We start from the raw sequence: 7,985 nt of genomic DNA, 5'->3' as shown, positions 1-7,985 counted from the left end.
GACTGCCCTGGATGTCCAATGGTTAAGACTTAGCCTTTCAATTCAGGGGGTTCTGGTTCAATGCCTGGTTGGAGAGCTAAGATTCCACATTCCTCGGGGCCAAAAAATCAAAAGACATAAAACAGAAGCAATATTGTAACAAATTAAATAAAGACTTTAAAAATGATTCACATCAAAATAAATCTTAAAATTAACTAATTGAATGTATATTTTTATATCCACACACAGATACATGATTTTAAACATATAATATGATTTAGGTCCTTCTTTAAACCTTCTTTAGACAGATTAATAAAACCTAGAAAAAATTTAAAAGTTATTTATTTATTCATATTATTTTAAAAGCTTTTAAAATGGTTTTGGTAGAATTTTTAAATAGTTTGGAAATTATATCAAATAATAATAATGAAATAAGTAGATTAAAAATAGTTCACTTTAAATTAGATACAACCAATTTTGTGTTGCTAATTTGAAAAGGTCAATTTTTTTGTTAGCATGGGGCTTCAATTATTTATAATGTTCATGTAATTATCTCAATTATTTAACTTATATGCAGAGTACATCATGAGAAATGCTGGGCTGGAGGAAGCACAAGCTGGAATCAAGACTGCAGGGAGAAATATCAATAACCTCAAATATGCAGATGACAACACCCTTATGGCAGAAAGTGAAGAAGAACTAAAGAATGTCTTGATAAAGGTGAAAGAGGAGAGTGAAAAAGTTGGCTTAAAGCTCAACATTCAGAAAACTAAGATCATGGCATCTGGTCCCATCACTTCATGGCAAATAGATGGGGAAACAGTGGAAACAGTGGTAGACTATTTTTTGGGGCTGGGGCTCCAAAATCACTGCAGATGGTGATTGCAGCCATCAAATTAAACGACACTTACTCCTTGGAAGGAAAGTAATAACCAACCTAGACAGTATATTAAAAAGCAGAGGCATTACTTTGTCCACAAAGGTCCGTCTAGTCAAGGCTATGGTTTTTCCAATAGTCATGTGTGGATGTGAGTATTGGACTATAAAGAAAGCTGAGTGCCAAAGAATTGATGCCTTTGAACTGTGGTGTTGGAGAAGACTCTTGAGAGTCCCTTGGACTGCAAGGAGATCCAACCAGTCCATCCCAAAGGAGATCAGTCCTGGGTGTTCATTGGAAGAACTGATGTTGAAGCTGAAACTCCAATACTTTGGCCACCTCATGCGAAGAATTGACTCATTGGAAAAGACCCTGATGTTGAGTAGGATTGGGGGCAGGAGGAGAAGGGGATGACAGAGGATGAGATGGTTGGATGGCATCACCGACTCGATGGACATGGGTTTGGGTAGACTCCGGGAGTTGGTGATGGACAGGGAGGCCTGGCGTGCTGTGGTTCATGGGGTCGCAAAGAGTCGGACACAACTGAGCGACTGAACTGAACTGAATTATCTCAAAACTTAAATCCTTTTATCCTTTTGTCTTCAGTCAAAAGGGTTAAACTAAACTACAAACAAGGTAAAGGTTATAGCATGAAAATAAACATCTAGCTTGCCTTTTAAAATAAGTCTTGTCAGCTGCCTCTTGTGAAAGTGAAAGTTGCTCGGTCGTGTCCAACTCTTTGTGACCCCGTGTAGTCCATGGAATTCTCCAGGCCAGAATACTGGAGTGGATAGCCTTTCCCTTCTCTGGGGGAATCCCAACCCAGGCATCAAAACCAGGACTCCTGCATTGCAGGCAGATTCTTTACTGGCTGAGCCACAAGGGAAGCCCAAGAATACTGGAGTTGAGTAGCCTATGCCTTCTCCAGCAGATCTTCCCAGCCCAGGAATCGAACCAGGGTCTCTTGCATTGCAGGAGGATTCTTTACCAACTGAGCTATCAGGGAAGGCCCAGCTTCCTCTTAAAATAACTTTATTCCCGTAAAATAGTGTTTTTGAAACCACATCTGGGGATGAAAAGCATAATTGGGTGCTTGGTTTTAAGTTTAAAATCCTGTCCCCAAATACTTACTTCTGAATTAACTGCTTTCATATTCTTTCACTCAATATTTATATTTAATGCCCATTCTCTCAATGTCTCTGAAACTGCTCCCCTATAATGTAATTTTAATTTCATTTCTCTCTCTCACCAAGTATATATTCCATTTTCTTCAGAATCTTTTGGCTTAGAAGATCTTGAATGATTCACTGGATTATTCCTTCCCTTGCTACAAGCGAAAAACACTTCAGAAATGTTTCCCCTCCACTTCCCACGAGTTTATGGACACCCAGACTGGAGGAGAAGGCAACAGAAGGCTTGGGTACCAGGTGACACAGCAATTATAGGAATGAAAGGAGTCTCGGCTTTTGTTTGGCGTTCACTTTTTGGTGACCTAAGGAGTCGGACACGACTGAAGCGACTTTGAATATTGTCTTTAAGATTACTGGCCAGCCCAGCCAACAGGCCAGAAGTAATATTTGACCAATTTTTGTGTTAAGTTCCCTCCACCACCATTAAGTTCCCACCAGATTATATTATTTTTTATATTTTTGCTTCTAAAGATAATCTAGTTAATATTTTTTGGAGTCTATAAGTTTCCTGGTGCACAGACAATTTAATCCAGCTCAAAATAAACCAAATCCAGAGTATATAAAGATCTACAATTCAACAACAAAAAACACCCAATTAAAAAATGGTCAAAGAACTTGAATAGATATTTCTCTACAGAAGATAACAGTGAGTTAACACAGACACTGGACGTCTTCCTTCAAACTCACTCTCCACCCTTCTCCACTCTGACCCCAGAGGCTGACCCGGGGAGACCACGTCATCAGACTCCTTGTCTCTGCCTTCTGGTTGGGTTAGGGGGAGGTATCAGCAGGACGCGGGAGGAAGAGAAACATCAGGCTGGAGTTTTTGTTCCCTAGGTCTCTGCCCTGGGCCTGTCTCATATAATACATACTAAGCACAAATACAAATCCTGGACCCAACTCTGGACCGGTCAGAAAATGCCAGAGAGGGAAGTAGGAATGGAAACTAGTAACAGCATGCTGGGTGATTTGGATAATCAGACCAACCACTTCAAGCAGAGGTCCTCAAATGATGGAGTCATGGTCCCAATCTCTGGTAGTTGAAGTAACTTGCCTCAGGTTACACAGCTAGTAAGTGATATTGCCAGGTTTTGAACCCAGCCTTCTGTTTCCAGAGTCAGTACACTTAAAACAAACAAACAAACATATTATTACGATTTTTAATCTTGGAAGGTCAGTGAGTCTTATTTATTCATATATTTGTTTGGTTGTGTCCGATCTTAGCTGCATCGTGCGGGATCTTCCATTGTGGTGCATGGACTCTCTGGTTGTGATGCATGGGCTTAGCTGCTCTGTGGGATGTTTTTAGTTCTCCAACCAGAGATTGAACCCTTGTACCCTGCATTGCAAGGCAGATTCTTCACCACTAGACTACCAGGGACAGAGAAGGCAATGGCATCCCACTCCAGTACTCTTGCCTGGAAAATCCCATGGACGGAGGGGCTTGGTAGGCTGCAGTCCATAGGGTTGCTAAGAGTTGGATACGACTGAGCGACTTCACTTTCACTTTTCACTTTAATGCATTGGAGAAGGAAATGGCAACCCACTCCAGTGTTCTTGCCTGGAGAATCCCGGGGATGGGGTGCCTGCTGGGCTGCCGTCTATGGGACCTCACAGAGTCGGACACGATTGAAGTGACTTAGCAGCAGCAGCAGACCATCAGGGAAGTCCCCCAGAGCCAGTACTCTTAACCACTCTACAGCTTCTAACATAGTTCATGGGCCTATGGTATGCCAGTGACTTCTATGAGAGGAAAAACCACGGTTAAGTCTCATGAGTAGCACTATAAGCAAAGCATTTGCTTTGTACAGGGAGAAGCTCAATTCCTGTTCAACTAACACCACAAAATGGAGATGGGAAGACCAGGTAGGTGGCTCTTCCAGCCTGGAGGTACCAATTTCAGTACCAATTTCTCATCAAGGGAATAGGAGAAAACCAAGGAGCAGCCTGTGAGGAAACAGTGAAACCATGGAAGTGACTCATGAAGAGTTACTCGCTGACTTGTGGCATGCTGACATCAGACACCTACAACAACATTCTTGCAGTGCGTAATCTCTCTGTAGTCCCTATTTCAAATGCTTAATCCCAAGGGTTTCTAAGAAAATCCTGGATATCACCACTAATTATATGAAGAGCCGCAGCCTGTTTCCACCACCCTGTTGCATCTGAGCGGCTGAATCACGCGACAGGCACCTCAAAATACTTAGATGGTGGTTGGGCATAACTTTGTCCCACAGTTTAAATTGCATTTGCCCTTCAGCAAAAACAATCCCCAGAGTACCCTTGAATATTAACAATGTTGGCAGGCTTCCTGATCACAAACAAGATTTAAATAGGGAAGGGCTGCATTTTTTCACACATTACTACCAAACAGTATTTTCCTCACCTGTCATATATTCATCAGTCTCCTGCCCTATGCACAAGAGAATTAATAGTCATGAATTCAGTGTTAGAATAAAAGTATTGAAAACACACATAAATAATCTTCAGGTTCATTCATATGTAGACTGTTTTTGGACAGCTCATAGAGGAAAAAAAGGAAGAAAATGGTTATAATCTGCCACCTCTGATAGGAAGTTGGTTCAAAGTCTCAAGCCCACACAACCCTGGGTTTCAAATATAACTCATTAAATCAGTTGCCATAGCTATAACTCTGTAGAGTTCTCCAAAGACCACTAGGACACTAGGCAGTTCACAGTTTATGAGTGGATTGTGTTCCCAAATTTATCTGGATTGTTTTAAACTGGGAATATGCTTTTCTTCAAATGTATATTATTGTAAAAATTGAGGTATTACATATGTGCAGTAAAAGGCACTAATTTTAAGTCTTCAGCTTGATGAATTTTTATGTATTTATATACCCAGGTATATACACTGATGCTGGGAGAGATTGAAGGCAAAAGGAGAAAGGGCAGCAGAGAATGAGATGGTTGGATAGCATCACCAACTCAATGGACATGAACTTGGGCAAACTTCAGGAGATAGTGAGGGACAGGGAGGCCTGGCATGCTGCAGTCCATGGGGTCGCCAAGAGTCGGACATGACTTAGCAACTGAACAAGAACAACGTACTTCGGTAACCAACCAGATCAAGTAATAGCATCTGGAAGGCTCCCTCATACCACCATTCCCAGCTAATAACCATCTTTCAGAGGTATCCTCTATTCTGACTTCTACCACCAGAAATTAGATTTTTATAACACAGTAGTTTTTTTATTGATATAGAACAGACATATGTTAAGTGTGTAGAATGAACTCAAGGGCAAAGGGAAATAAATATTTAAATATATATATAGCCTGGTAGGGTTGAGCCTGGTGGCTCAACTGGTAAAGAATCTGCCTGCAATGCAGAAGACCTGGGTTTGATCCCTGGGTTGGGAAGATCCTCTGAAGGAGGAACTGACGATCCACTCCAGTACTCTTACCTGGGAAATCCTATGGACAGAGGAGTCTGGCGGCCTACAGTTCCTGGCTGCTAAGAGTCGGACATGACTTAGCAACTAAACAACAACAAATTCAATGACTATACCATAATTTCTCATTTCTACTACTCTCTTGTTGATGGACATTTGACTTATTGCCAGTTCAGGGCTCCTATGAGTAACGTTGCTGTGAACATTCTTGTTTGGTAAACACTTGTGCTCATTTCAATAAGAGGAACAGGCGTAGTAGAGTATTCAGTAGGAGGATTTGACCTAGACTGGAAAGGCCAGGAAATGACTTCACTGCAGTGCTCTCTGGGCGAGGTTTTTCTGAATCTCAAACCTGGAGGCCAGGGACTTCCCCGGCGGTCCAGTGGCTAAGACTCTGAGTTCCCAAAGCAGGGGGCCCAGATCCGATCCCTGGTTAGAGAGCTAGGTCCAGCATGCCACAATCAAGAGTTCACTCTTTGCACGTCCAACTCTTTGCGGCCCCGTGGACTGTATAGTCCCTGGGATTCTCCAGGCCAGAACTGGAGTAGGTAGCTGCTGCCTTCTCCAGCAGATCTTCCCAACCCAGGAATCGAAGCCAGGTCTTGACCAGATTCTTGACCAGCTGAGCCACCAGGGAAGCCCAAGTGTTCACAGGCTGCAACTAAAGATCCTGTGTACCGCACTAAGACTCGGCATAGCCAAATAAAATAAATAAATTTCATGGCTCTACCAATAATGCCATAAAAAACCCCAACAATCTGGAGGTCAGGGATTCATCTCCCATGTGTCCGTAGTAGGGACCTTTTCTGTCTCTTCCCTCAGCTCTGGAAGCATTAAGATTAAGGGTGTTCTGGCATTGGCTGTCATGTGTATATCTGGCCTGTTCGTATATGAGTAAGATAAATCCTTGAGTACACTCACAATTAGGACAACAATTAACCTGTAGGTGATATTTGTTTTGTTTTTTGGCTGTCAACATCCAAATCCCTTCATACTTTGGGGAATTCTCTAAGTGATAAATCTCAGTAGGAGGCCGGATCCTCCTGCTGAAGCTCAAAAGGCCCTTCCTGCCCCAGTCTCTTTCACAATTAGAGCATGGCAAAGGACCTAGCTCCCACCGATTCATTTCTCACTCTGAGTCATCTGGATCTGAGTCATGTATCCAAGGATGGCAGGGTTGGCGGCACATTTGCCACACAGAGGGCAGCAGGAGCAGGAGAGCTGTTTGCACTAGATTGAATTTTAGGTGTGATTTTGGGCATTCCTCGTGCTGTATAGCCTCCAACTCAGTTCTCCATGTCTCCCAACAATTCTTTAAGCTAGACAGTGCATGCATGCATGCATGCCAACTTGCTTAAGTTGTGTCAGACTCTTTGCGACCCCATGGCCCATAGCCCTCCATCCATGGCATTCTCCAGGCAAGAATCCTGGAGTGGGACGCCATGCCCTCCTCCAGGAGATCTTCCTAACCCAGGGATCGAACCTGCATCTCATGTTTCCTGCATTGGCAGGCGGGTTCTTTACCACTAGTGCCACCTGGGAAGCCCAAGCTAGACAGTAGATGGTAATAAATCCATCTTCTACTTCAACCAGCCAGCTTTGTTTTCTGTCACTTATAACTAAGAACATTGACAGTTAAATCCTACCAAAACTGCCCCATAAATAATGATTATGAATATTTACTGTATGAACTGGTAGAACAAAACTGTGCTTTATGTAAAAAGTGAAATCTTGTACACTACTTACAATTCAAACTGTCTTGATAAATGCCTTTTATGGGTCTAACATCTTATAATAACTTTAGTTTCTCCAAAGCAATTAAATGGTAGAGTTATCCGTTAAACAAATCACAAGGCAAACAGAATTGTCTTTAAATACATATCCGGAGGTAGGGTGATGAGCTTCTCATGTCTGAGGGCCCTTTTCCCCTCTTTATAAATAAAAAAGGAAGGTGCCAAATCAGTACTCTATTAATTGGAAAATGCCTCCCCAACTCCCTGCTTTTTGCCTACTCGGCATGCACTGTGGTTTCAGAGTCAATCAGTTGAAATGGAAATGTTCTCTGTATATGTGAAGGACATTCTGGCTGTAGCAGAATATATAGACCTCCGAAGAAGTCCTGGTTATATAATAAATATGTTTATCAGGCTTCCCAAGGTGGCTCCTGCCAATGCAGGAGGTGCAGGAGACGCGGGTTCGATTCCTGGGCTGGGAAGATCCCCTGAAGAAGGAAATGGCAACCCACTCGAGTATTCTTGCCTGGAGAATACCACGGACAGAGGAATCTAGTGGGCTATACAGTCCATGAGATTGTGGAGTCTGACACGACTGAGCACGCATGCACTGCAGACCACCAATGAAAAGTTCTTATTGATAACATTATCAGAACAAAAAATATACAGAAATAAATTAAGCATTTTCACAGAGATTTATGGTTTACAAAATTATTTCAGGTACTTTTGTCTCATCTAATTCCAGTGCTCAGAGTTTAGAGACTTGCCTGAGACCATGCAGCTTGAACCTAGAA

Source organism: Giraffa tippelskirchi, chromosome 8 (assembly GCF_054371585.1).
Source record: "Giraffa tippelskirchi isolate mGirTip1 chromosome 8, T2T-mGirTip1v1.2.pri, whole genome shotgun sequence".
Lineage (NCBI taxonomy): Eukaryota > Metazoa > Chordata > Mammalia > Artiodactyla > Giraffidae > Giraffa > Giraffa tippelskirchi.
The sequence above is the reverse complement of the archived record's forward strand: the minus strand, read 5'-3'. Positions refer to the sequence as shown.